A 17,272-nucleotide genomic window follows, 5' to 3' on the forward strand; every position below is an offset into this window, starting at 1 on the left:
AGTTCGTTACTCACGAAGTGGCTGGATAGGTGTTTTCCGGACGGGAGTTTCGGAGCCCTTTAAAGCTGGTAATGGTGGTCGCCGTCTCCCCAGGCGGTTGATGAACTTTAGGGCCACACCAGCATAAACGCCTAGTGGCGGACATGATTGTAGCTAATTGCACCGCGTTCACCACCGCCCTGGCAGCAATAGCCAATGACGTGAGACAACCAAATTTGGAAATCGAAAAAGATACCGACTTCTTTGTGATTTAAGACGGCAAGGAAGTTTGCTTTGTTGGACACCCGTATACGAATATCCGTGGCCAATTTTCTAGGTTGTGAGTTTCTCCATATGTTAGAGGATGAGGACTTCAAAATTTATTTTTGTTGGGCATCTCGTGCATGTATGTGTCTTGGGTTGACATCAATTCATTTTTGCTGCGGTAGATTGAAAAATACTTTTTAGTTCTCCACTGCAAAAGAAGGACTGAAGTTGTGATCTCCATTTGTTCTTTGTTATACATAACATACATTGAAATCCATATATCTAGAAATCGGCCCCCTAAATTTTCAATAAATTTTTCAAGTGATGGAGCAGATCCATAGGCAGAAATTCTCCAAGAGGCGCTGATATCAAACTTCTCGCTGTACAGTATTTGTAGGCACAAAATATTCATACAATCGACAGCCATAGAACGTGTTTTTCATATCCGATACACAGAAATACCCTCCCCCCCCCCCCGCCCATTTCAGTGATTTCTCTCACTTCGTCAAGATTTATTTCGTGGTTTCTACATATTACCAGACATAAAAAATCAAGAATGGCCAATGTAAAACTCTGTAAAGAGGTATTAATGGGACTATGTATATATATTCGATTTAATCAGACACCTTTTTCGAAAAGTGTTACTAAAATCTGCTAAAGGGCTGTAACACTCCACTACTGTGGTATTCATAACGACTTTCCCAGTAATCACTTTGTTCAAGATTAATGCAGTTAATATATATTGTAGGAGTCAAACATATCCATATGTACAATCTTTCAAAATAAAGATCGATCACCGGGTCATTTAGGCGAGAACCGTAGGATCTAGATAAGGATAGAAGAGGCAATATCCTAGTGCTCATCGTTATAACGATCGTATAATGAGCTCCTTGGGTTTGAAGGGTTGTCAACGCCTGGGGCGGATGTGGGAGATAAGCACCCACTTCCTTTAGAAATCTCCCAATGGCTTGCATCTGATAGAGCCTCTGACAACCAAATCCACCTCCAGGCCTTCACGAGTGGCGAAACCTGTTTAAACTGACTGGAGAAGGGATGAAAAGCGAACTTCTAGCGCCTCAAAACCAGATGCTTCGGGCAGATGGGGCTCGTTAACCTTGGGTGGTCGCCCATCTAGGAGAAGGTAAACTCCGATTTCAAATCTTCGCTGCCTTGCGACTATACCCTCTCATGGGAAAGGCTAAGGGAGTAACCCCAACAGAAAATCCAGAGACGGAGTCCCTAAGGCGACTTGACATTGATTTCAGTGTCATCTCGGCAACTCCTGCGACGCAGCTGGTGCCATGACGTATCGGCTTGTCCTTTCCCTTGGATCCATCAGCTGCGTGGAGAGAGGGGATCAGCTGCATGGGCAACAGTTGATTCTCCATATCACCCTCCCCAGGCTTCCGCCCTGGAGTGGTCACTTCAACTTCGCTTCACAGCGTCGACACAACACGGGAATCAGCATTTTACCGGTTATAAGTCACCGCTCGATTGGCTTAGAGCCAGACGCCAGGGGTTGCTTCTGACGGTGGGAGAGACCAACATGTTTTACTGGACAGCTACCGCCCGCCTCAAAATGGGCAGCCCCCAGCCAATAAGGAGCCGTCCCGCCACAGTTTGCTTGCCTTGCTGGGTGCGTAAGGCTTAAGGTACGCGAGTATCTGACAAGCGGACTGCAACTATTGCACCAAGAAATAACAAAATAAAAATAAAAAAGAAGACTTCAGTCCTCAAGCAAGGTACCTGGAATGTCCGGACGATGCTGACTGGGCTTTCAGATGATCTCCAGACAATCAGTGATGTTCGTAAGACTTAAGTCATCAACGACGAACTTGCAAGGCTCCAGGTCGACATTGCCTCACTACACGAGACACGACTACCAGATTATGGGTCCCTCAGAGAAAAGAACTACACATTCTTCTGGCAAGGAAAGAGCGCAGATGAAGCCAGAGAGTTTGGTGTTGGATTCGCTGTCAGGAACCCTCTGCTGTGTATGATAGAACCCTGCCAACAAGAAAATGGAAGACTGCTATCCCTCCGCCTCCATACCACAAATGGGCCTGTCAACCTGATCAGTGTTTACGCTGACACACTAAGATCCTCCACAAATACCAAGGATGAGTTTTATGATGAGTTAAACTCGCTCATCGACAAAATACCCAAGGAAGAGAACTTGATTTTGCTGAGCGACTTCAATGTTAGGGTGGGTGCCGATCATGACTCTTCGCCCTCCTGTCTTGGCAAGTTTGGCGTTGAGAAGATGAATGAGAAAGGTCAGCGCCTTCTAGAGATGTGCGCGTCCCACGAATCAGCATCACCAATTCATTCTTTCAGACAAAGCCACAGCACAAAGTGTCTTGAAGGCATCCCCGGTCTAAACACTGGCACCAGCTGGACTTGATCATTACAAGACGGTCAGCCATGAAGGGTGTGCTTCTTACCCGTACCTTCTACAGTGCTGACTGCGACACCGAACACTCCCTGGTGTGCTGCAAAATGAAGCTTCAGCCAAAGAAGATCCACCGCTCTAGGCAAGAGGGTCAACCAAGCATTGATGTCAGCAAGACATCAAATCCAGACAAGGCTGAGGAATTTACCTATGCTCTTTCCAAGACGTTTGACTCAGAACCCCCCAACGGCAGTGCCAAAAAAAGATGGGATCACATCAGAGAGACTGTATACATCACAGCCACACGGATCTTTGGTAAGAAGAAATCAAAGAACAATGACTGGTTTGAGGCTAACTCTGCCACACTCATGCCAGCCATAGAAGAGCGTCGCAGTGCTCACCTACAATACAAGCGATCACCCTGCCAGAAGAGACTACAGGCATACAGGTCTACCAGAAGCAAAGTGCAGAGATTAGCACGGCAGTGTGCCAATGAATATTGGCTTCAGCTCTGTCAGAGTATCCAGTCAGCAGCATATACTGGAAACATCAGAGGCATGTACGATGGCATAAAGAAAGCAATGGGTCCCACGAAGAAACTGACAGCACCACTCAAGTCTGCCACGGGCGGTATCATCCACAACAAGGGCAAGCAGATGGAGCGTTGGGTGGATTACTACTCCGAACTGTACTCTAAAGAGAACCACGTAACCAATGATGCCCTCAACGCCATTGAAAATGTCCCTCTCATGGCCGAACTGGACGAGAAATCATCTGTAGACGAACTAAAGAAGGCCTTAGGGAAACTGTCCCTAGGTAAAGCCCCAGTGAAGGATGACATCACAGCAGAACTCATCAAGTGCGGATGTAGCGTGCTGCTCACACACCTGCACGACCTCCTCTGCCAGTGCTGAGACGAAGATGCAGTGCCTCAGGACATTTGAGACGCTAACATCATAACCCTGAACAAGAACAAGGGCGACAGAAGCGACTGAAACAACTACAGGGGCATATCACTTCTCAGCATCGTGGGTAAAGTTTTCGCACGCGTGATCCTGAACAGACTGCAGACGCTTGCTAACACAGTTTACCCAGAGTCGCAGTGCGGATTCCGCGCAGAGAGGTCCACAATCTACATGATGTTCTCTGTCAGGCTACTGCAGGAAAAATGCAGAGAACAACACAGACCCCTCTTCCTGGCCTTTATAGACGGACTCTTCACAATTCTGGCGAGAATTGGTTGCCCTCCAAAGCTGCTAAGCATGATCAAGTCCTTCCACGATGACATGAAAGGCACAGTGCAGTATGATGGCTCAACATCCGACCCCTTTGACATCCGCAGTGGAGTTAAAAAGGGCTGTGTCCTTGCCCCACGCTCTTCGGCATCTTCTTCGTAGTTCTGCCCAAGCACGCCCTTCGGACGTTCACAGAAGGGATTTACCTGCACACACGATCAGACGGCAAATTGTTCAACCTTGCACGACTGAAGGCAAAGAGCAAAGTGCGTGAAGTAACCATCAGGGACATACTCTTATTAGACGATGCTGCTCTAGTCACCCACACAGAAGCTGAGCTTCAGCGCCTGATGACCCGCTTTGCTAAAGCATGCGATGAGTTTGGATTAACCATAAACCTAAAGAAAACTAACGTGATGGTTCAGGACGCGGACCCCCAAGCATCATCATCAACAACTACGAACTTGAGGTGGTGAGACAGTTCATGTACCTCGGCTCTACCATCACCAATAGCCTCTCGCTCCAGGTTGTCGCAGAGAGTGTGGAACAACAGCATGCTGACCATGAACACTAAGATCACCGTGTACCGTGCGTGCGTGCGTGCTAAGCACTCTCATGTACCCCAGTGAAACCTGGACTCTGTACGCCTCACAAGAGAAAAGACTGAGCGCCTTTCACATGCGATGCCTCCTACGCATACTCTGGATCACCTGGAGCGATCGAGTAACAAACAACGAGGTGCTCGAGCGTGCCAAGATTCTCGGCATGATCACACTCCTCTGCCAACGCCGCATCAGATGGCTGGGCCATGTACGTCGGATGGATCACGGACGGATCCCCAAAGACAGTCTTTATTCGGAACTCGCCTCTAGCAAAAGGTCGATCGGACGGCCACATCGCCGCTTCAAGGATGTCTGTAAGCATGACATAAAACCCCTTGATATCGATGTCAACACCTGGGAAGAGCTCGCTCTAGACAGATCAAGCTGGCGACATGCTCTGATCACTGGTCTGAAAGCCGGAGAGGAAAGCAACGCTTGCTAGCTGATGAAATCTGATAACAGAGAAAGTTGAAGCAGCTCCAACCAACACCAGACGCAACCTTCAAGTGGAGCAAGTGCATCAGGGACTGCCACTCCCGCATTGGACTACTTAGCCACAGCAGACGCTGCACAACCACCAACCTGGACATCTCTCATGGTCGCAGTTCCATGGTCTCTCGAGACTAACGGATGCCAACAACAACAACAATGAGCTCCTTATTTATCGTAATCAGCTCGAAAATCCTCATTTAAATGTTTTCTACTGTTAAAATGGGTCCCTAACTAGATACTGTCCAACAGACACCGAAACCAAAATCCTCTAAGTAAGGGTACAATTAGTACAGTATTGAGATAATCTATGCTCAAGGTGGGTGTTTCATCTTTAGTACCGAAAAAGCGCCTCTTATTTCTCTGATTCGCCTCGAAGAAATTTGTTAATGCATACTTCGTGGGTCGATTCTACATCTATCTATCTATCTATCCATCTATATATGTGCGTGTGTGTCAAAGAAGGGCCCATGTCAAAGATGCTTAAAGAGGGGACGTAAGGGCCCATTTTGATACGTAAAATAAGACATTCTAACGGCATGTGCTGTACCGGCTAGATTTCTCTAGCCGAGAATTTCTTGACAGCGGCTCGACAAAATATGTGTATGTTTTCCTATTGTTGGAACAGATCCCGAGCTAGATACTGTCCAAGAGGCGTTGAAATCAAAATCCCCTAAGTAGTCGTCAAAGTACTACAAATTATAGATATATTAGATCAGGGTTGTCAAACACGTGACTAGCAAGGCCGTATCCTGTGCCCCGCAAAATGATTGGCATCACAAGGTGTCATGAAAGATAACAAAAATGGTGCGGCCCTTGGGCCATCAAAAATCCCCTAATGCGGCCATCATGGTGGTTAGAGTTTGAGATCCCTGTATTAGATGTACATTGAGCGTGTTTTTCAAACCAGGTGCTCACAGGGTGCCCCTTAATTTGCTGATTCCTCTCAAACAAATTCGTCGTGGGTCGACGCTGACCCATAGAGAATAAGTGTCAAAGAAGTGTCTATGTAAAAAATTTTTTTAAAAATCTTCTTAATAAATGCATTGTATCCAACCCCTTGATCTAGCGGACAATTTCGTGAAATCGGTTCAATAAATATTAATCAGACCTTTCCTACAGTTGGAACACATACATAGCTAGGCATTCCCGAAGAGACGTTGAAATAGATAGTTTATAAGTAGAAGTTCGGTTAGTAAACATATATTGATACAATTGACGCGTGTTTCTCATACTTGCACCCGCAAGATGATCCTTATTTCACCAATTCCTCTTCACGAAATTTATTAGGACTTCCTTGGTAGGTAGACTTCCTCCATTGTAAATAGAGTACGACGTAATGTCTCAACTCTGTACATGGAATAAAATCTTCCAACGGTATGTGTTGTATGCGACAAATTCTCTACAAACTTTTCTTACTGTGGGAACTGATTGCAAACTAGATGAAATCAAAGGCCTCTAAATCATTTTATAGTTAGATCAAGTTTTAGCTCAATTTGATCCACATTTTGCGTGTTTTTCACAGATGGTACATCCTAAGGCGCCCCTTCATTCGCAGTTTCATCTCCACGAAATTCGTCAGGACTTCCTTCGTAGGTGGACTCGATCTCCTAGAGGTAAAATATCCATGGAGGGTTCATGTCAAGACTGTGTAAAGAGTGGATGTAATATGGCCCACATGTATATAATCTTAACGGCATGTGATCTGCTCGACTTCCTTTCTTTAGTTTCTCGAAATCTGCTTGACTAATTTTCTTTACACTTTTTCTGCTGTTAGAAAGGGGTCTTATTTCGAAACGGTATAAGAGGCGTTGAAATCAACATCCTCTAAGTAAGGGTCCCATAAGTACAAACTATAGATACAGTTTGTATACATTTGCGTGTTATTAATACCCGGTACCCCCTAAGGCGCCCATTATTTTGTTATTTCGTCTTCACGAAATTCGTCAGGACTTCCTTTGTAGGTGGATTCTATTTCCTAGAGATAAAATGTCAATGAAGGGTCCGTAATGTAAAATCTTACAGCATAAGTTGGTATATATATATATATATATATATATATATATATATATATATATATATATATATATATATATATATATATATATATATGTACACATACATACATACATACATATGGCATGTGTGATACCGAACTTCTTTTTCTAACCGAGAAAATCTCAAAATCGGCTGTCGAATTTTTTAAAACTTTTCCTCATGTTGGAAACGATACGGGGTTAGATATAGCTGAAGATGCGTTAAAATCAAATTCCTTTTAGAAGGGGTTTAAATATTACAAATATTTAACGAATCTGTCCACATTGTGCGTGAGTTTTCATAACCAATAACCATAGGAACCCGCTAATTTCGCTGATTCTTATCGACGAAATTCGTCAGGATGTCCTTCTTAGGTTGCCTCTTTCCAACAGAGATAAAATCGTAAGGAAGGATCCCTTTAAAAACTCTTCAAAGAGTGAACGTAATGTCCCAACTGTATACGTAAAATATAATTTTCTTACGGCAGGCAGTGTAGCCAAATCCGTTATACAGCCAAACGTTTCTCGGAATCGGCTCGACTAGTTTTCTATAACATTTTCCCACTGTTGGAGCACTGTTGTTTATATTTGACTTAATTTATATCCTATTTATTTGTCAGCTGTAAAATCTTTTTATTTTTTAATGTCATTATATGTCAAAATAATGTAGTTTCGTTAGCTAGGAAATAGTACTTTTTCCAGAAAATAATTTGACCCTGACTCTTCATTTTTGTAAACATGAAGCTGACCTGTTTCTTGACCTTAATTCAAAATTAGTAACAGTCACACGAACAAGTTATTTTTTATTTATTTTTATTGTGGGAATAATAAGGTTGAGATCGTGGCTGTTTTGGATATATGACCCTCGACTTGTAAATAGCTTTTAGTGAAGTAAACAACTTTTATTCTCATAGTAATAAGGATACAGGGGCTACGTGATATTTTATATATAAACATCATCACGTCATCCTCTATTTTGCAATTAGACATTTCCGAAATTGCGCATTACTTAGATTAAATAGTGATGTTTAGAGATCGATCTCACAATCTGGGCTTAAAAACGCTTGATGTCAAGTCGTTTCCTTCTGTTGTAGCCAGCTTTTTAATTATATGTTAATTTTTCTTCAGATTATTTGGATTCTAAAAGATTAATTCGTTTCTCTGGAAATATTTATTGTGCTCATACAGAATTCTTGAAATAAGACATTTCGTAAAATAATTTTGGGTTTTCAAAAACCGGAGGATTATTTCTTGTGTTTCTGCAAGGAACTGTAGACAACAACATTGAACAAGATACAGCATACGTCATCGCCTTCCATCTTGGATTCTTCGTCGGGACTCGAACTTGAAATCATCAAAATATTTTATTATTACGACTTCTAAACTTTTATTCGTGGATTATTCTTGGAGTTTGTTTTTGGCTTTGATTCTTACAACCGTAAGTTCTTATTCTTTTATTTTTACAGCATTTTCCCAGGGAAATAAATTATTTGTTAAATTTTTCAAAGTTTGTTGTTTTCAATCTTTCTTGCGATGCTGTTTATTCGAGCCTAAACACGTAACATAAGAATTGGGGGCTCATCCGAGATTTTGAATTTTGGCTAAGATATTTTAGAAAACTTTGTTGTCTTTTTTATTTGAATTCCCTATGTTTTTGAAGTCTTAGTGAAATTGACCAACATTTTCTATAACGTCAACAAAAGTGGAAATCTTTCTTTCGAATCCTACCCAGGAACAATAAGATCTTTTTAAAAAAGATGAATTGATTCAACTTTCCAGAAAATACGATATTTCTGAGGTAAAGGCTTCCTTAACGAAACAAGAAATAAGAAATATTTTGGTTCAGCTTTTGGCAGAAAAGAATTTTTTGGATAAAAATGCTTTGCTTTCGATCAGTAAGTCTGTATCTGACTCTGAAATAAAAGTGAAGGAATTAGAATTAAAGTACAGTATGGAATTGGAGTTGAGGAAGTTGGAGCTTCAGAAAGAAGAAAGACAAAAACAAACGCAAATACAAGCGGGTAAAAAGAGAAAGAAGGACAAATGCAGTTACAAGAAAGAACAAATGCAGTTACAATATGAGAGAGAGAGAGAGAGCAAAAACGTGGAAGCGTTGTGCATAGCCATTCCGATCTATTAACTTACGATTGGCAATGTACAAGGATCTAGGCTTCCGACCTGTCAGACTTCCGATTCCCGATCATCCAAGCTTTGTAAGCTAGGGTTCAGGTAAAGGAAGATAACAAACCTTTACGTAAATTAAAATTACCGGAAGCCATTACAGATATCTGCCACGAAGATTTCAGAATGAGCAAAAATGTGACGCGTCTCTACGTGCAAACGCGAAGAAAGCATTATCGGGTACCGTGAGGAAGTGTAAGAACGGGCGTTCCTCTAAATTCCTTACTCGAAAATGTTTAATGTATAGGGAATACTCTACACTTGATAGGAAGTTCTTGCAACTAGTGGTCCCCCATAAATCCAGGTCGCATGTACTCGAGGTCACGCAGGGGTCGAGTATGGCGGATCATTTAGGCATGAAAAAAAAAACAACAGAGAGGGTATTAAGAGAATTGTATTGGTCTAGTGTCAATAGCGACGTAGTGCGGTTCTGTACTGTCTCTAAGGGCAGGTTGACTAGAGTACCGTTAAGTCAAATGCCATTGATAGATACTCCGTTTAAAAGAGTGGCCGTTGACATTGTGGGACCTATATGTCCAAATACAAATCGGAAAAACCGACACATCTTGACGCTGGTAGATTGCGCTACCAGATACCCCGAAGCCATAGCTTTGCCATCGATTGAAACCGAACGTGTATCCGAAGCGCTCGATGACATGTTCAGCAGGGTCGGAGTGCCCGAAGAGGTTCTTACGGATTGTGGAGCTCAATTCACCTCAGATCTCATGGCAGAAATTAGAAGGCTGTTGTCCCTTAAACAGTTGCGCACGACACCCTACCACCATATGTGCAATGGTTGGTCGAGAAATTCAACGGGACGTTGAAGCAAATGTTGCGACGGAACAAACTTAAAGACCTAATAATGTTTCCTACCTTAAATAAACTCAGCATGTTTTTGTTTCTTCTATGTTTTTTAATTTCATGGTGTTTGTGTTCGTAATGTTATCATTATATATGTTTTTTTTATCTTGTAGGTGTTGTCTAATGTTGTAAAGATTAGGCACTATACAAAGTCCTTATTATTATTATTATTATTATTATTGTTATTATTATTATTATTATTATTATTAGTATGTATGCGGAAAGACCTAAGGATTGGGATAGGTATCTGAACGCAATTCTGTTCGCGTATCGTGAGGTTCCTCATAAAAGCTTTGGCTTCTCAGCCTTTGAACTACTGTACGGTAGGACAGTTCGTGGTCCTATGCGCATTTTACGCGAACTGTGGTCAAACGAAGTCGCGGACGAAGAAGTCGAATGACGCAAGACAAACTCGCGAAATCTAGTCGTAGGTACGCGAAGTACTACAACCGAGGAACGCGGAGTAAAACGTTTGATGTAGGCAATCAAGTGTTCGTGCTTCTCCCAACAAATAAAAATAAGCTGCTATTCCAATGGAAGTCAAACAGGTGAAAGGCAAAATGGACTAAATCATTGACGTGGAGGGTAAGTCCAATATATTTCACGCCAATATGCTTAAACTCTACCTAGAAAGACCTAGACAAACAATAGATAAAGGGGTCTTGAACGTAGTATGCATAGCGGTGATACAGGATAAGTCGTGTAACGAATCGGAATGGTCTCCAGTACAGAAAAGCCCCTAGAATACCCCATTGACGTAGGGAAAGAAGGTACTGACCAGTTCAATGTATGCCCGAATTTATCAGTGGGTCAGCATACACAGATATTGGAGGTTTTGTCCCAATACCCTGACGTGTTTATGGACAAACCGGGCCGTACTGGATTGATTCAACACGAGATCAAGTTGAATACCTCTGAGCCGATCAGGATTAAAGAATATCCAATACCTTTTGATGCGCGGGAGACAATCAACGAAGAAGTGGGGAAAATGTTAGTCAAGGAAGTGATCGAACCTTCCAGTTCTCCGTACTCGTCCCCTGTTGTGTTAGTCAGAAAGAAAGACGGGAATAACCGTTTCTGCATTGATTTTCGGCAATAGAACAAAATCACCGTGTTCGACGCAGAACCAGTGCCAGATATGGAAAGATTTTTTTCGAACTTGGCAGGTCATAAACACATTCCCAAATTAGACCTTACCAAGGGATATTGGCAGATACCAATCGCTGTAATGCCCGCGAATTAACGGCATTCGCGAATCCGAAAGGTCTTTATCAATTTAAAGTTATGCCTTTCGGTTTAGTCAACGCCGGTGCGTCGTGCGTTCGTCTCATGCGCAAACTGTTAAACGGTATGGAAAACGTCGACAGTTTTGTAGATGATATCTTTGTTTATACACATACCCATGTATGAACATGTTAAGGTATTACGGGATCTGTTCGATAGACTTCACACTGCAAATCTTACAGCTAAGCCCACCAAATGTAGTATAGAGTATTTTAGCCTAGAGTGTTTGGAACATCTCGTGAGTGGATTCGGTCAGTTGAAACCTCACCCAGATAAAATAGGAGCAATCAAAGATACACCTAGACCAGAAACTAAAAAACAAGTACGATCTTTCCTAGGTTTGATTGGGTTTTACAGGAAATGTGTCCCCAATTTTGCGGCTATTGCCAGCCCATTAACAGACTTGACTAGGAAAGGGCAACCGAATAAAGTTCCCTGAGGGGTGTGCCAGGAAAAAGCATTTAATGCTTTAAAACAGAAACTGGTAAGTGCACCAATCTTAAAGTTACCAGAATTGAACAAAACTTTTGTGCTGAGGACTTATGCGTCCGATACGGGTCTTGGGGCTGTTTTACTACAGGAGCAAGAAGGGATGAAATTGCCCATTGCTTATGCAAGCAGGAAATTGCTCCCTAGGGAGCAAAACTACTCCGTAATTGAGAAGGAGTGCCTAGCCTTAGTATAGGGGATAGGAAAATTCCATACATACCTTTTCGGGAGAGAATTTACCTTACAAACGGACCATCAGTCGCTCTTATACTTGAACAAAGCAAAGGTCACCAATGCAAGATTGGTGCGTTGGGCGTTGTCTTTGCAATCGTATAGTTTCCGGATCGAAGCGATTCGAGGATCGGAAAATGTGGGTGCTGATTTTTTAGGTAAGGTGTAATTAGCAGATCATTTTCGTTCAGTATTCAAATTGGAAGTTTTAACAATTGTTTATGTTCACATTCCGTGATTTTTCTAAAAGTGTTACCACTTTTTTTAGGTGAGAAGTATTGTCACGGAATTAAATTCTTTTATTTATTGAATACATGTACTCGGGTTTCGTTTTTTGTTTCAACGATACCCGAGGATGATTTATGTATATTGTATCGTATTTCGAAATAATGAGTTCGGTTCATCCCATGCCGCACGTGCGAAGTGCTCTCCATGGGACGAATCAATGCATATAATGCACAGACTATGTTTGTGTATAAATATTTCACCGTACGTAAGTTTCTTTACAATACGGAATAGTCTTGTCAGCCGGCAGTCTGCTTCAAAAACTTGCACATCTTCAGCTGTCGAGGTATGTAAGTTTATTAATTTCTAGTTTATAACCTATAACTACTGTACTACCACGTTTATTTTTTAATCTTTGCTATGTAGCTTTGGTTTACGCAGTATAATGCACATATTTCTATTCTCGTTTTCTACTTAACAAGGGATTTATATTAGTAATGAAAAGCTACATTTTCTCAAACTGTTTAATATAGTAGGATTCTTATCGAGCAAGATTGTTTTATTTTTAACCTGTCATTTTGTAATTATTGTGCTGATAATGTAATCTATATAACTTACCGTGTATAACGTCATTACGTTATTATGCCCGTGTCATGAATAGTATACGGTATTGGATATTTTCAGCTGTCTGTGACTGGAACGTCTGTGACCGAAGTGTCTGTGTCTGTGACCGGAGTGTCTGTGTCTCTCTCTGTGACCAGAGTGTCTGTGTCTGGAGTGACCGGAGTGTCTGTCTGTGACCGGAGTGTCTTTGTCTGGAGTGACCGGAATGTCTGTGTCTGGAGTGTCCGGAGTGTCTAATGTCCGGGATGTCCGGAATGTCTAATGTCCAGAGGGTCTAATGTTCGGAGTGTTCTGAGTGTTTCGAAGTGTTCCGAGTGTCCAAAGTCTGTAGCAGCTGTGAAGCTGAACTGTAGCAGCCGTGGAGCTGAAACAAAGTGTACTGATGACGGAATGTCTCCGTACATGTAATTTGTTAGACGTTGGCTAATTTTGGGGTTCGTAAAACAAAGCGTATCTTTCGGAACTGTACAGATAAGTTGTATATCTGTCCCTCTTTTTTTATCACCATAATTTCGCTACCCGAGTGAATGTATTTTACTACTTGAGTAAAATTTTACATCGTTTACTACCTGAGTAAACTATATCCATCGTTTCATTGCCAAATCGTTGTGAACCATTCACCTCTTGTCTTTGTATTTGCTAAATTAATTTTTTATTTTTCATCAAGTCTGTGCGTTCTTATGTTAATTAAATCCAATATTCGGATTATATATACACGCACATATTCATAATTAATTAATTATTATTAATTAATTGCTCATGCAAGTCATCCATTATTAAACCTAGTAGTTATATCATCGTCAAAAGTGTTCTGTTGTGAATCCGAAAATCCCACCCGGTTATCTTGTTACACCATGGTGCGCCCTTATTTCGCAGTTTTATTTCGACGAAATGTCGGGACGTCCTTGGTTAGTGGACTTTATACCCTAGGATTAAAATATCAAAGAAGGGTCCATGTAAAAACCTAATAAAGAGGGGACGTAATGGCTCAAATGGAAACGTAAGATATAATCTTACAGCATCTAAAGAGTTCTGATTGCTTTATCTAGCCGCGATGTTCTAGAAATAGGCTGGAAAATTTTTTTCTTTCTAATTTTCATACTGTTAGGACGGATCACTACTTTCGTACTGTTCAACAGGCGTTGAGATCAAAATCCTCTAATCAGAAGTTTAGTTAGTACAAACTCTTTGATTCAGTCTATTAATCTGTGCGTGTTTTTCATACCTGGTACCCGTCGGATGCACCTTATATCGCGGTTTGCTATCGACGAAATTCACCAGGACTTCGTTCGAGAGTTGACTCTATCCCCGAGAGATAAAATATAAAAGAAGGTTCCATGTCAAAACGGTATAAAGATATAATGTTCTCACGGTATGTGTCTTACTCGACTTTCATCAAGCAGTAGATTTCTCGTAGTCGTCTCGACGATTTTTTTTATATAAAAAAAAGCTTTAAGAACGTGTACCTAGTTAGATAATATGCAGGAAAGGTTGAAATCAAAATCTTCTTAGCAGGTGTTCAATTAGTACAAACTATCGATGCAGTATATTAATATCTGCGTGTTGTTTTTGTTGGGTTTTTTCGGGGGTGGGGGTGGGGTAATACCAGATACCCATAGGGCGTCCCTTATTATGCTGTTTAATCTCTACGAAATTCGTTAGGACATTTTTGTGGACGGATCTCTATCCTCTAGAGATAAAATGTCAAAGAAGGTTCTATGTTATAATCTTACTATGTGTCGTACGAGACCTCCGTCATCTAGCTGATTTCTCGAACTCGGCTCAACGAAATTTCTCAGGACGTCTTTCGTTACTACACTATCTTCTAGAGATAACATCTAATGAAGGGTCCTCGTCAACTCTCTTTAAAGATGATACTTAACGACCAAAGTAAGATATCATCTTCTTGCGTCATGTGCTTTACCTGCCCTCCACTCCCCTTTATAACCCCAATTTCTGGAAATCGGTTACAAGTATGCTAAGTTCCCCAGTTCCAAGGACTTCAAGACAATATTCAAGTCAACTGAAGGCTTCTTAAACTCGTAAATACTCCACACAATTCTCCTCTAAGGACATGACGACCACACACGAGAAATCTCCAAGTTCACACTTGTATGGTTTTTTGTGATTTCCCTTTTACTTGAGTCATTAGTAAGCTTTTCGAACCCGAATACTAATACTTAACGCTATGCAACACAAGACACGACCCAAATGCCTAACACAACTAATTAATCCTATATCAAATTACAAAACACGTATTCCTATCAATATCCTAAACGATTCCTACATATAGTCAGTGATCTATCTATATTTAGCTTCATATAGCACTCTCCAATCAGGTTAGAATTACACCACCGCATGCCCCAAAATGCTTTCATCTGCATTAACTACGTGGTAACCAATTACACACTGAATTGGGAATAATGAATAAAAAAATTTTAAAAAACCGTGTGAATAAGGAATAAGTATTAAAATGTATGTGAAAATATTTGAATCGGGAATAAGTAACTGGTTACTTATTCCTTATTGAATCGGTAACTGGTTACTTATTCCTTATTGAATCGGGAATAAGGAATAAGGAATAAGTAACCAACTTGATTTCGCTTATATGAAACACATGTGGTCTCGGACAAAGGAGACTCAGGCCGAATACTGAATTGAATAAATGCATGCAGAAAATTATGGATTTTCACAAATAAAATGTTATTCTTATTTTTCTAAGATGAAATGTGAATGCAGATTGAAATGTGCAACAATGTAGTTAATACAACTGGCTGACATACGCTGGGTTTTTGATGTTATGGGAACCGAGATGACGGCCATTGATCAAGTTATTTTTGTTACTACAGCTAATTTCAAGACCACTGGCCCAGGGTTTTCCGATAAAAGTTGGGCGATCACTGATCCAGTCTTCATAGCAAAATGTTAAAGGCCGGTGGCTCAGGGTTTTTAATTATTATGCGAACTTTTTATAAATACAATTATCCTAGGTGGTCTAGGTCTTTTGTTGTCATGACAACTAAATTTAAAGTATAGTTGCCTGGGGTCAGAGGTCAAGTAATTCTAAGCCCGTTAGAGGTTAAGCGGCCTAGGAGCAATGCATTTTTGGACCTGGTGGTGTAGGTTCTTCTGTGTTTTGATAATATATATTTTCAAAGTTGGTGACCTAGGTTGACCATACAAGTTTGGAGGACATGAAGGGGGTAGGTTTTTCAAAAACTTTAATTTGGCGGATGATCACATATTCGTTTAAAAGTTTCTAAAACCGGGTTAAAGTGGACGAAAATAAGTTAACATACTCAAACTAGATGGAGCAGGTTAAGTGATTCAGACCTCGCACATATCATAGAATGCTCGCCATTTTGTGCATTAAAGATGTTCATTTGTTCAAAACTGCTTGACATTTTTTACACAGCATTCATTTCTAGGAGGAATGAGAGAGAAGGCGGGGGGGGGGCAGTCTGATTCATTAGAGTCCACGTCTTCTTTTATTCCAGCCTCATCTCTGGTCCGAATTCTGGCTGATGAATTGTTTTATCGATACGCGTTAGTAATATATTTCTAAAAAATCCAATATGGGACATCCTAAATTGTTCAAAGGCTCTTCACAGTTATCTATGACCTATCAGACTCTTTGGATCCATACATTCTTCATATATATATATATATATATATATATATATATATATATATATATATATATATATATATATATATATATATACAGAGACAGACAGACAGACAGATATTAGTAGTAAAGTGGGCCACCCTAGCGACAATGGAAATTAGCATTACAGAGACCCCTGGGCCACTCTAGCGACAATGGAAATTTAACATGGAGAAAAATCGTGGGCCACTCTAGCGACAAGGGAAATTAACATGGGGAATAGACTTTGGGCTTGTCTAGCGACAAGGGAAATTGAACATGGGATTTTTTGTTTGTTTTTTTTTTTTTTTTAAAAATTTTTTAAAAAAATTTAAAAAAAGGGGTAGGCAATGGAAAGGCTATCTCTTTTCGAGAAATATGGCTGGCCCTGAAAAGGGCCTTTGGGTTTTCTTCTTCTTCTAATTTCTTCTTTTTCTCCACCAAGTTCTTATTTTATCTCCTACACTCTTCTTCCCTTTCTTTTTTTTCTTCTCCTCCTCTTCTTCTCTTCCTCCTCTTCTTTCTTCCTCTTTTCATTTTCTTCTTCTTTTTCAATTTTTTCGTTCCATTTGCGTATTCTTATTCTTTCCTCTTCATCCTCTTTCTCCTCCTTTATCTCTTTCATGACACCACTAATCTTGTCCTTTGCTTTTCTTAAGTTATTAATTTCCATCTTTACACGATGGGGACTATAGGAATAATGGTCTTCAACGAGTCTTATTAGCATCTGT

Source organism: Sinohyriopsis cumingii, chromosome 15, assembly GCF_028554795.1.
Source record: "Sinohyriopsis cumingii isolate HCF-2022 chromosome 15, ASM2855479v2, whole genome shotgun sequence".
Classification (NCBI taxonomy): domain Eukaryota; kingdom Metazoa; phylum Mollusca; class Bivalvia; order Unionida; family Unionidae; genus Sinohyriopsis; species Sinohyriopsis cumingii.